Below are 12,500 nucleotides of genomic sequence, written 5' to 3' on the forward strand. Positions count from 1 at the left end.
ACTCAGCTAGGGACAACACTCAGCTAGGGTTAACACTCAGCTAGGGTTAACACTCAGCTAGAGTTAACACTCAGCTAGGGTTAACACTCAGCTAGGGTTAACACTCAGCTATGGTTAACACTCAGCTATGGTTAACACCCAGCTAGGGTTAACACCCAGCTAGGGTTAACACTCAGCTAGGGTTAACACTCAGCTAGGGTTAACACTCAGCTAGGGTTGACACTCAGCTAGGGTTAACACTCAGCTAGGGTTAACACTCAGCTAGGGTTAACAGCTAGGGTTAACACTCAGCTAGGGTTAACACTCAGCTAGGGTTAACACTCAGCTAGGGTTAACACTCAGCTAGGGTTAACACTCAGCTAGGGTTAACACTCAGCTAGGGTTAACACTCAGCTAGGGTTAACACTCAGCTAGGGTTAACACTCAGCTAGGGTTAACACTCAGCTAGGGTTAACACTCAGCTAGGGTTAACACTCAGCTAGGGTTAACACTCAGCTAGGGTTAACACTCAGCTAGGGTTAACACCCAGCTAGGGTTAACACTCAGCTAGGGTTAACACTCAGCTAGGGTTAACACTCAGCTAGGGTTAACACTCAGCTAGGGACAACACTCAGCTAGGGTTAACACTCAGCTAGGGTTAACACTCAGCTAGGGTTAACACCCAGCTAGGGTTAACACTCAGCTAGGGACAACACTCAGCTAGGGTTAACACCCAGATAGGGTTAACACTCAGCTAGGGTTAACACTCAGCTAGGGTTAACACTCAGCTAGGGTTAACACTCAGCTAGGGACAACACTCAGCTAGGGTTAACACCCAGCTAGGGTTAACACTCAGCTAGGGTTAACACTCAGCTAGGGACAACACTCAGCTAGGGTTAACACCCAGCTAGGGTTAACACTCAGCTAGGGTTAACACTCAGCTAGGGTTAACACTCAGCTAGGGTTAACACTCAGCTAGGGTTAACACTCAGCTAGGGACAACACTCAGCTAGGGACAACACTCAGCTAGGGACAACACTCAGCTAGGGTTAACACTCAGCTAGGGACAACACTCAGCTAGGGTTAACACTCAGCTAGGGTTAACACTCAGCTAGGGACAACACTCAGCTAGGGTTAACACTCAGCTAGGGACAACACTAAGCTAGGGTTAACACTCAGCTAGGGTTAACACTCAGCTAGGGTTAACACTCAGCTAGGGTTAACACTCAGCTAGGATTAACACTCAGCTAGGGATAACACTCAGCTAGGGATAACACTCAGCTAGGGATAACACTCAGCTAGGGTTAACACTCAGCTAGGGTTAACACTCAGCTAGGGAGAACACTCAGCTAGGGACAACACTCAGCTAGGGTTAACACTCAGCTAGGGTTAACACTCAGCTATGGTTAAAACTCAGCTAGGGATAACACTCAGCTAGGGATAACACTCAGCTAGGGTTAACACTCAGCTAGGGTTAACAATCAGCTAGGGTTAACACTCAGCTATGGTTAACACTCAGCTAGGGATAACACTCAGCTAGGGTTAACACTCAGCTAGGGTAAACAGCTAGGGTTAACACTCAGCTAGGGTTAACACTCAGCTAGGGTTAACACTCAGCTAGGGTTAACACTCAGCTAGGGTTAACACTCAGCTAGGGTTAACACTCAGCTAGGGTTAACACTCAGCTAGGGATAACACTCAGCTAGGGATAACACTCAGCTAGGGTTAACACTCAGCTAGGGAAAAAACTCAGCTAGGGATAACACTCAGCTAGGGATAACACTCAGCTAGGTTTAACACTCAGCTAGGTTTAACACTCAGCTAGGGTTAATACTCAGCTAGGGTAAACAGCTAGGGTTAACACTCAGCTAGGGTTAACACTCAGCTAGGGTTAACACTCAGCTAGGGATACCACTCAGCTAGGGATACCACTCAGCTAGGGATACCACTCAGCTAGGGTTAACACTCAGCTAGGGTTAACACTCAGCTAGGGTTAACACCCAGCTAGGGTTAACAGCTAGGTTTAACACTCAGCTAGGGTTAACACTCAGCTATGGTTAACACTCAGCTAGGGGTTAAACTCAGCTAGGGTTAACACCCAGCTAGGGTTAACAGCTAGGGTTAACACTCAGCTAGGGTTAAGACTCAGCTAGGGATACCACTCAGCTAGGGTTAACACTCAGCTAGGGTTAACACTCAGCTAGGGTTAATACTCAGCTAGGGGTTAACACCCAGTTAGGGTTAACAGCTAGGGTTAACACTCAGCTAGGGTTAACACTCAGCTAGGGTTAACACTCAGCTAGGGATACCACTCAGCTAGGTTTAACACTCAGCTAGGGTTAACACTCAGCTAGGGTTAACACTCAGCTAGGGATATCACTCAGCTAGGGATAACACTCAGCTAGGGTTAACACTCAGCTAGGGTTAACACTCAGCCTCTGGTTAAAACTCAGCTAGGGTTAACAGCTAGGGTTAACACTCATCTAGGGTTAACACTCATCTAGGGTTAACACTCATCTAGGGTTAACACTGAGCTAGGGATAACAGCTAGGGATAACACTCAGCTAGGGATAACACTCAGCTAGGGTTAACACTCAGCTAGGGTTAACACTCAGCTAGGGTTAACACTCAGCTAGGGTAAACACTCAGCTAGGGTTAACACTCAGTTAGGGTAAACAGCTAGGGTTAACACTCAGCTAGGGTTAACACTCAGCTAGGGTTAACACTCAGCACGGGTTAACACTCAGCACTAGGGTTAACACTCAGCTAGGGTTAACACTCAGCTAGGGTTAACACTCAGCTAGGGTTAACACTCAGCTAGGGTTAACACTCAGCTAGGGGACTCAGCTAGGGTTCAGCTAGGGTTAACACTCAGCTAGGGTTAAGGGTTAACTCAGCTAGGGATAACACTCAGCTAGGGTTAACACTCAGCTAGGGATACCACTCAGCTAGGGTTAACACTCAGCTAGGGTTAACACTCAGCTAGGGTTAACACCCAGCTAGGGTTAACAGCTAGGTTAACACTCAGCTAGGGATAACACTCAGCTAGGGTTAACACTCAGCTAGGGTTAACACTCAGCTAGGGTTAAACACTCAGCTAGGGTTAACACTCAGCTAGGGTTAACACTCAGCTAGGGATACCACTCAGCTAGGGATAACACTCAGCTAGGTTTAACACTCAGCTAGGTTTAACACTCATCTAGGGTTAATACTCAGTTAGGGTAAACAGCAAGGGTTAACACTCAGCGAGGGTTAACACTCAGCTAGGGTTAACACTCAGCACGGGTTAACACTCAGCACGGGTTAACACTCAGCAAGGGTTAACACTCAGCACGGGTTAACACTCAGCTAGGGTTAACACTCAGCTAGGGTTAACACTCAGCTAGGGATAACACTCAGCTAGGGTTAACTCTCAGCTAGGGTTAACACTCAGCTAGGGATAACACTCAGCTAGGGTTAACACTCAGCTAGGGATACCACTCAGCTAGGTTTAACACTCATCTAGGGTTAACATTCAGCTAGGGTTAACACTGAGCTAGGGATAACAGCTAGGGATAACACTCAGCTAGGGATAACACTCAGCTAGGGTTAACACTCAGCTAGGGTAAACACTCAGCTAGGGTAAACACTCAGCTAGGGTTAACACTCAGCTAGGGTTAACACTCAGCTAGGGATACCACTCAGCTAGGGATAACACTCAGCTAGGTTTAACACTCAGCTAGGTTTAACACTCATCTAGGGTTAATACTCAGCTAGGGTAAACAGCTAGGGTTAACACTCAGCTAGGGTTAACACTCAGCTAGGGTTAACACTCAGCTAGGGATACCACTCAGCTAGGGATACCACTCAGCTAGGGATAACACTCAGCTAGGGTTAACACTCAGCTAGGGTTAACACTCAGCTAGGGTTAACACTCAGCTAGGGTTAACACCCAGCTAGGGTTAACAGCTAGGTTTAACACTCAGCTAGGGTTAACACGCAGCTATGGTTAACACTCAGCTAGGGGTTAAACTCAGCTAGGGATACCACTCAGCTAGGGTTAACACTCAGCTAGGGTTAACACTCAGCTAGGGTTAATACTCAGCTAGGGTTAACACCACTCAGCTAGGGTTAACACTCAGCTAGGGTTAACACGCAGCTATGGTTAACACTCAGCTAGGGGTTAAACTCAGCTAGGGTTAACACCCAGCTAGGGTTAACACTCAGCTAGGGTTAAGACTCAGCTAGGGATACCACTCAGCTAGGGTTAACACTCAGCTAGGGTTAACACTCAGCTAGGGTTAACACTCAGCTAGGGGTTAACACTCAGCTAGGGTTAACACTCAGCTAGGGTTAACAGCTAGGGGTTAACACTCAGCTAGGGTTAACACTCAGCTAGGGTTAACACTCATCTAGGGTTAACACTCAGCTAGGGTTAACACTCAGCTAGGGTTAACAGCTAGGGATAACACTCATCTAGGGTTAACACTCAGCTAGGGTTAACACTCAGCTAGGGTAAACACTCAGCTAGGGTTAACACTCAGCTAGGGTAAACAACTAGGGTTAACACTCAGCTAGGGTAAACAACTAGGGTTAACACTCAGTTAGGGTAAACAGCTAGGGTTAACACTCAGCGAGGGTTAACACTCAGCACGGGTTAACACTCAGCACGGGTTAACACTCAGCTAGGGTTAACACTCAGCTAGGGTTAACACTCAGCTAGGGATAACTCTCAGCTAGGGTTAACACTCAGCTAGGGATAACACTCAGCTAGGGTTAACACTCAGCTAGGGATACCACTCAGCTAGGTTTAAAACTCATCTAGGGTTAACACTCAGCTAGGGTTAACACTGAGCTAGGGATAACAGCTAGGGATAACACTAAGCTAGGGATAACACTCAGCTAGGGTTAACACTCAGCTAGGGTAAACACTCAGCTAGGGTTAACACTCAGCTAGGGTAAACAACTAGGGTTAACACTCAGTTAGGGTAAACAGCTAGGGTTAACATTCAGCTAGGGTTAACACTCAGCACGGGTTAACACTCAGCACGGGTTAACACTCAGCACGGGTTAACACTCAGCACGGGTTAACACTCAGCAAGGGTTAACACTCAGCTAGGGTTAACACTCAGCTAGGGTTAACACTCAGCTAGGGTTAACACTCAGCTAGGGATAACACTCAGCTAGGGTTAACTCTCAGCTAGGGTTAACACTCAGCTAGGGATAACACTCAGCTAGGGTTAACACTCAGCTAGGGATACCACTCAGCTAGGTTTAACACTCAGCTAGGTTTAACACTCAGCTAGGGTTAATACTCAGCTAGGGTAAACAGCTAGGGTTAACACTCAGCTAGGGTTAACACTCAGCTAGCGTTAACACTCAGCTAGGTTTAACACTCAGCTAGGTTTAACACTCAGCTAGGGTTAACACTCAGCTAGGGATATCACTCAGCTAGGGATATCACTCAGCTAGGGTTAACACTCAGCTAGGGTTAACACTCAGCTAGGGTTAACAGCTAGGGTTAACACTCATCTAGGGTTAACACTTATCTAGGGTTAACACTCAGCTATGGTTAACACTCAGCTAGGGTTAACACTCAGCTAGGGATAACACTCAGCTAGGGTAAACACTCAGCTAGGGTTAACACTCAGCTAGGGTAAACAGCTAGGGTTAACACTCAGCTAGGGTTAACACTCAGCTAGTGTTAACACTCAGCTAGGGTTAACACTCAGCTAGGGTTAACACTCAGCTAGGGTTAACACTCGACAAGGGTTAACACTCAGCTAGGGTTAAAACTCAGCAAGGATTAACACTCAGCTAGGGTTAACACTCAGCTAGGGATAACACTCAGCTAGGGTTAACAGTCAGCTAGGGTAAACACTCAGCTAGGGTTAACTCTCAGCTATGGTTAACACTCAGCTAGGGATAACACTCAGCTAGGGTTAACAGTCAGCTAGGGTAAACAGCTAGGGTTAACACTCAGCGAGGGTTAACACTCAGCTAGCGTTAACACTCAGCTAGGGTTAACACTCAGCACGGGTTAACACTCAGCACGGGTTAACACTCAGCGAGGGTTAACACTAAGCTAGGGTTAACACTCAGCTAGGGTTAACACTCAGCTAGGGTTAACAGCTAGGGTTAACACTCGGCTAGGGTTAACACTCAGCTAGGGATAACACTCAGCTAGGGTTAACACTCAGCTAGGGTAAACATCTAGGGTTAACACTCAGCTAGGGTAAACATCTAGGGTTAACACTCAGCGAGGGTTAACATTCAGCTAGGTGGAACACTCGGCTAGGGTTAAAACTCAGCTAGGGTTAACACTCAGATAGTGTTAACACTCAGCTTGGCCAAACCGTGGAGAAAGATCTCCTGTTGCATCCATCCATACCCCACTGGTAAAGGATAATGGTGGCTCCACGTGTGATCAACTAGCTTATCTAGTGCTACTTGACTATCTCTGCTCCCTAGTGATGACTGAGACCTGGCTCTCCGTCCAACTTGATGAGCCTCCTGAGCAGCAATAGCAGGATCTGACCCCAGACCTGCCAGATCACAGAGGATTAAAGGGCCAAACCGTGTTGTCCCCCACGACTTCCATCCATCAACCCTCTAGTGGTTCTGCTGCGTGTTGTTTTGGAGGAGCGCGTCAGAGTGACTGCAGACGGCACTAAAAGAGATAAGGTTATTGAACCCAGCGGGGTCTAGCAAAAGCAGTAGCCATGTGAAAAAAGACTTTCATTCCCTTTCAAAGATGTTCTGCCGGAGAGGAAGGGGCCCCTCCAATCGGATCTTAGGGAGTTAAAAAAGCGTAGTGAGGAGGTGATAGAGGAGAGGAGGGAGCAAGGGAGGAAGGGAGGATGTGGAGAAGAGGAGGTTTTTACCTTGTATGTTGAAGGGGTTGTCGATGACTTGGTTTTCATTCCACACCACTGAGAGATCCACAGGCAGGTCACTTAGGTCATTACCCTCATAGTCATACTGGAAAGAGGGAGAGAGAGAGACACTGAAGCTGGTCAGTATCTACAGGCCTCACAGAACCTGAACATTCAGTGTCAGTATTCACAGCACTGTGTTAGCCAGAGACAGATCGATATGATGGAGGGAGTAAGAGAAAGGCAGAGAACTTCACCCTTCACCCAATATCAGAATACACTCAGAAGAGTGTCCTGGTATGGAGACCAAAATAACAACCCCCCTTTCTCACACACACACACACACACACACACACACACACACACACACACACACACACACACACACACACACACACACACACACACACACACACACACACACACACACACACACACACACACACACACACACACACACACACAGAGAGAGAGGTGTTGGTTGACCTGAGGGGAGGGAAGGATCTAGATTAATTTACACATGAAATAAGTGGCAGAATTTAGGCGTGACGAGCGATGCCGAGGATTAAGTGAAATTGGCATTTTCAATTTGTTCCCTGACACGTCTCATTTAGGTCCTGCACCTCCTCCTCCCAGCCCTGTGCCTCTTCCCATTGGGCACCAAGTCAGAGGAGTGTCAAACCCTTCATCCAGTCTTTCACCTAACCCTTCACCCAGCCTTTCACCCTTCACCCAGCCTTTCACCCTGCCTTTCACCCAGCCCTTCACCCAGCCTTTCATCCAGCCTTTCACCCAATCAACACACAGCCTTTCACCCTTCACCCAGCCTTTCACCCTTCACCCAGCCCATCACCCAGTCTTTCACCCTTCACCCAGCCCATCACCCTTCACCTAGCCCATCACCCAGCCTTTCACCCTTCACCCAGCCTTTCACCCAATCAACACACAGCCTTTCGCCCAGCCTTTCACCCAACCTTTCACCCAATCAACACAGCCTTTCACCCAATCAACACCCAGTCCTTCACCCAATCAACACACAGCATTTCACCCAGCCTTTCACCCAATCAACACACAGCCTTTCACCCAGCCTTTCACCCAACCCTTCACCCAGCCTTTCACCCAATCAACACACAGCCTTTCACCCAACCCTTCACCCAGCCGTTCACCCAATCAACACACAGCCTTTCACACAGCCCTTCACCCAGCCTTTCACCCAATCAACACCCAGCCCTTCACCCAGCCTTTCACCCAGCCTTTCACCCAGCCTTTCACCCAGCCCTTCACCCAGCCTTTCACCCAATCAACACACAGCCTGGTCATGAAGACCAACCACCAACCTACTTAATTAACATTAGTCTCCACATCTTCTTCTTCAGTTTATTTCAGTTTGTTTCAGTTCGTTTCAGTTTATTTCAGTTTGTTTCAGTTTGTTTCAGTTTGTTTCAATTGTATTTACAGCCTTATTCAGTGATCTGACCTGAAGACTCTGGTCCTAATTGAACTCATCAACACATTCCCTTGCCTTTGTTACAAGAACCCATTTGGCCATAATGATCTTAACCACTCTGGTCTGTTAAATCAGTAGAGTGTTGCTCTGACACAATCTGGGCAGGACATGGGATCCCAACATAACATCCCAGCCTACTACCCTACTGCAGCAGTGTGATGCCCATACATCATTAATGAGAGGAGGCATTGGACTCCGGCATTCTAACCCTGCTTCTGATGCCTCTCTGTGGTAGGCCCACATTAAACTTTAAAGGCCACGATTAGTCCGCCCGCGACACAACGGCCACCAAACACCGGGATGCCCTGTTCTCCTCGCCGCCATCGCCATGCTTTATTCATGTGCCCGTTTACAACATGCCAATCACACCATGATGCCAGCGTGAGACCAACCCGACGCCATTTCATTCAGGCAGAGACAGGCAGAGACAGGACAGGAGAGAGACAGGATGAGTGTCTTCTTCACACCTAGATGGGCTCTGCTGTGAGGATATGATAGGCAGTCCTGCCTCTCTCTGTTCCTCGAGAGGAGCAGAGAGGGATTGAGAGGAACAGAGGGGAACAAGAGGAACAGAGAGGAACTGAGAAGAGCAGAGAGGAACTGAGAGGAACAGAGAGGAACAGAGAAGAGCAGAGAGGAACAGAGAGGAACTGAGAGGAGCAGAGAGGTGCAGACAGAAGCAGAGGGGAACAAGAGGGACAGAGAGGAACAGAGAGGAACTGAGAAGAGCAGAGAGGAACTGAGAGGAACAGAGAGGAACAGAGAAGAACAGAGAGGAACTGAGAGGAGCAGAGAGGTGCAGACAGAAGCAGAGGGGAACAAGAGGAACAGAGAGGAACAGAGAGGAACAGAGAGGAACCGAGAAGAGCAGAGAGGAACTGAGAGGAACTGAGAAGAGCAGAGAGGAACTGAGAGGAACAGAGAAGAGCAGAGAGGAACAGAGCGGAACTGAGAGGAGCAGAGAAGTGCAGACATAAGCAGAGGGGAACAAGAGGAACAGAGGGGAACAAGAGGCACAGAGAGGAATAGAAATAAGCAGAGGAACAAAAGGAACATAGAGGAACAAGAAGAACAGAGAGAAGCAGAGGGGAACAGAGGGCAACAAGAGGAAGAGGGGGGAACAAGCGGGACAGAGAGGAACAAGAGGAGCAGTGAGGAACAGAGAGGAACCGAGGGTAACAAGAGGAACAGAGAGAAGCAGAGAAGAGAAGAAAGGAGCAGAGAGGAGAAGAGAGGAGCAGAGAGGAGAAGAGAGGAGCAGAGAGGAGAAGAGAGAAGAGAGGAGAAGAAAGGAGCAGAGAGGAGAAGAGAGGAGAAAAGAGGAGCAGAGAGGAGAAGAGAGTAGCAGAGAGGAGAAGAGAGGAGAAAAGAGGAGCAGAGATGAAAAGAGAGGAGCAGAGAGGAGAAGAGGGGAGCAGAGAGGAGAAGAGAGGAGCAGAGAGGAGAAGAGAGGTTAAGAGAGGAGCAGAGAGGAGAAGAGAGGAGCTGAGAGAAGCAGAGAGGAGAAGAGAGGAACAGAGAGGAGCAGAGAGGAGCAGAGAGGAGAAGAGAGGAGCAGAGAGGAGAAGAGAGGAGCAGAGAGGAGAAGAGAGGAGCAGGGAGGAGCAGAGAGAAGAAGAAAGGAGCAGAGATGAGAAGAGAGCAGCAGAGAGGAGAAGAGAGGAGCAGAGAGGAGAAGAGAGGAGCAGAGAGGAGAAGAGAGGAGCAGAGAGGAGAAGAGAGGAGCAGAGAGGAGCAGAGAGGAGAAGAAAGGAGCAGAGAGGAGCAGAGTGTAAGAAAAGAGCAGAGAGGAGAAGAGAGGAACAGAGAGGAGCAGGGAGGAGAAGAGAGGAGTAGAGAGGAGCAGGGAGGAGCAGAGTGGAACAGAGAGGAGAAGAGAGGAGCAGAGTGGAACAGAGAGGAGCAGAGTGGAACAGAGAGGAGCAGAGAGGAACAGAGAGGATCAGAGGGGAACAGAGAGGACAGTTCCTCTCTGTTCCTCTTTGTTCCTCTCAGTCCATCTCCTCTCAGTCCCTCTCTGTTCCTCTCTGCTCATCTCTGCTCTTCTCATACACTGTTCCAGGATGAGTAATCAGGCTCATTACTATGTCCTGGCCTGGTGTGTGTTATTAATCGGCCATGCGAACAGAGAAAACCCAGGAGACACCAAGGAGAAAACTAAAGCACAAGGTGAGCAGAAACGTGTCCCTGACCTCAGTAGAAACAACATACATGAGCCAGCAATTCATCTTTATCATATTTCCTCTTCAGAAATTGTCTACTTGGATTGATTGTTCTGGGCTATTCATATAGAGCAGAGAGTGTGCTGTGTGTGTGTGTGTGTGTGTGTGTGTGTGTGTGTGTGTGTGTGTGTGTGTGTGTGTGTGTGTGTGTGTGTGTGTGTGCGTGCGTGCGTGCGTGCGTGCGTGCGTGTGTGTGTGTGTCTGTGAGAGAGAGTGTTTGTGTGTGAGAGAGTGTGTGTGTAGGCTGGATATAGTGTGTCTTCTGGGCTGAAAAGTGCCAATGTTAACAAAACAGGCCAGATGCTGCTCAGGAGAGGGGGAAGAACCCAGTGCCTCTTGTGCAGGTCACCTGTAGATAATTAGTCATTTTGAAGGGATACCTGAGCATGTGATTAAAAATATAACATCAACGAGGGGCCCGTTCCCAGCTACCCTATGATACTGCAAAACCCCATTCCCTTCCTTGTACATGCCATCTCTCTCTCGCTCTCTCTCTCTCACACACTTTTGCTCTCTCTCTCTCTCTCTCTCTCTCTCTCTCTCTCTCTCTCTCTCTCTCTCTCACTTTTGCTCTCTCTCTCTCTCTCTCTCTCACTTTTGCTCTCTCTCTCTCTCTCTCTCGCTCGCTCTCTCTCTCACTCTCTTTTGCTCTCTCTCTTTCTCTCTCTCTCTCCCTACCAGTCCTCTCCCTACCAGACCCTACCAGTCCTGAGTCTGATACAGCTGATTAGAGTGAAGACCCTACTTGTCCTGAGTCTGATACAGCTGATTAGAGTGAAGAACCTACCAGTCCTGAGTCTGATACAGCTGATTAGAGTGAAGACCCTACCAGTCCTGAGTCTGATACAGCTGATTACAGAGAAGATAATACCATTCCTGAGTCTGATACAGCTGATTAGAGTGAAGACCCTACCAGTCCTGAGTCTGATACAGCTGATTAGAGTGAAGACCCTACCAGTCCTGAGTCTGATACAGCTGATTAGAGAGAAGATAATACCATTCCTGAGTCTGATACAGCTGATTAAAGTGAAGACCCTACCATTCCTGAGTCTGATACAGCTGATTAGAGTGTGTTGTGTCTCTATCCTTCTCTGATCTGTGACCTGGTCAGACTGGGTTGTGTCTCTATCCTTCTCTGATCTGTGACATGGTCAGACTGTGTTGTGTCTCTATCCTTCTCTGATCTGTGACCTGGTCAGACTGTGTTGTGTCTCTATCCTTCTCTGATCTGTGACCTGGTCAGACTGTGTTGTGTCTCTATCCTTCTCTGATCTGTGACCTGGTCAGACTGTGTTGTGTCTCTATCCTTCTCTGATCTGTGACCTGGTCAGACTGTGTTGTGTCTCTATCCTTCTCTAATCTGTGACCTGGTCAGACTGTGTTGTGTCTCTATCCTTCTCTAATCTGTGACCTGGTCAGACTGTGTTGTGTCTCTATCCTTCTCTGATCTGTGACCTGGTCAGACTGTGTTGTGTCTCTATCCTTCTCTAATCTCTCTCCCTCTCTCCCTTTCTCCTTCTGTCTCTCTCCCCACATCTCCCTCTCTCCCTTTCTCCTTCTGTCTCTCTCCCCACCTCTCCCTCTCTCCTTCTGTCTCTCTCCCCACCTCTCACCCTCTCTCCCTCTGCCCTATATAAAGCACTACCCTACAGCTGTTTCCCCTCTGTTCCATCATCTCATTAGATGACCCATCCTTTCCTCCCTTTCCTTTCCTCCCTTTTCCTTTCCTCCCTTTCCTTTTCTCCCTTTCCTTTCCTCCCTTTTCCTTTCCTCCCTTTTCCTTTCCTTCCTTTCCTTTCCTCCCTTTTCCTTTCCTCCCTTTCCTTTCCTCCCTTTTCCTTTCCTCCCTTTCCTTTCCTCCCCTTTCCTTTCCTCCCTTTTCCTTTCCTCCCTTTCCTTTCCTCCCTTTTCCTTTCCTCCCTTTCCTTTCCTCCCTTT

The 12,500-nt window shown here is 48.3% G+C and overlaps 1 pseudogene; it reads right to left on the reverse strand.

Moving 5' to 3' along the window:
* The window catches only part of LOC124045843, a 329,729-nt pseudogene that overhangs the window by 54,393 nt on the left and 262,836 nt on the right, over positions 1-12,500 (reverse strand).

The sequence above is a fragment of the Oncorhynchus gorbuscha genome, linkage group LG10 (assembly GCF_021184085.1).
Source record: "Oncorhynchus gorbuscha isolate QuinsamMale2020 ecotype Even-year linkage group LG10, OgorEven_v1.0, whole genome shotgun sequence".
Lineage (NCBI taxonomy): Eukaryota > Metazoa > Chordata > Actinopteri > Salmoniformes > Salmonidae > Oncorhynchus > Oncorhynchus gorbuscha.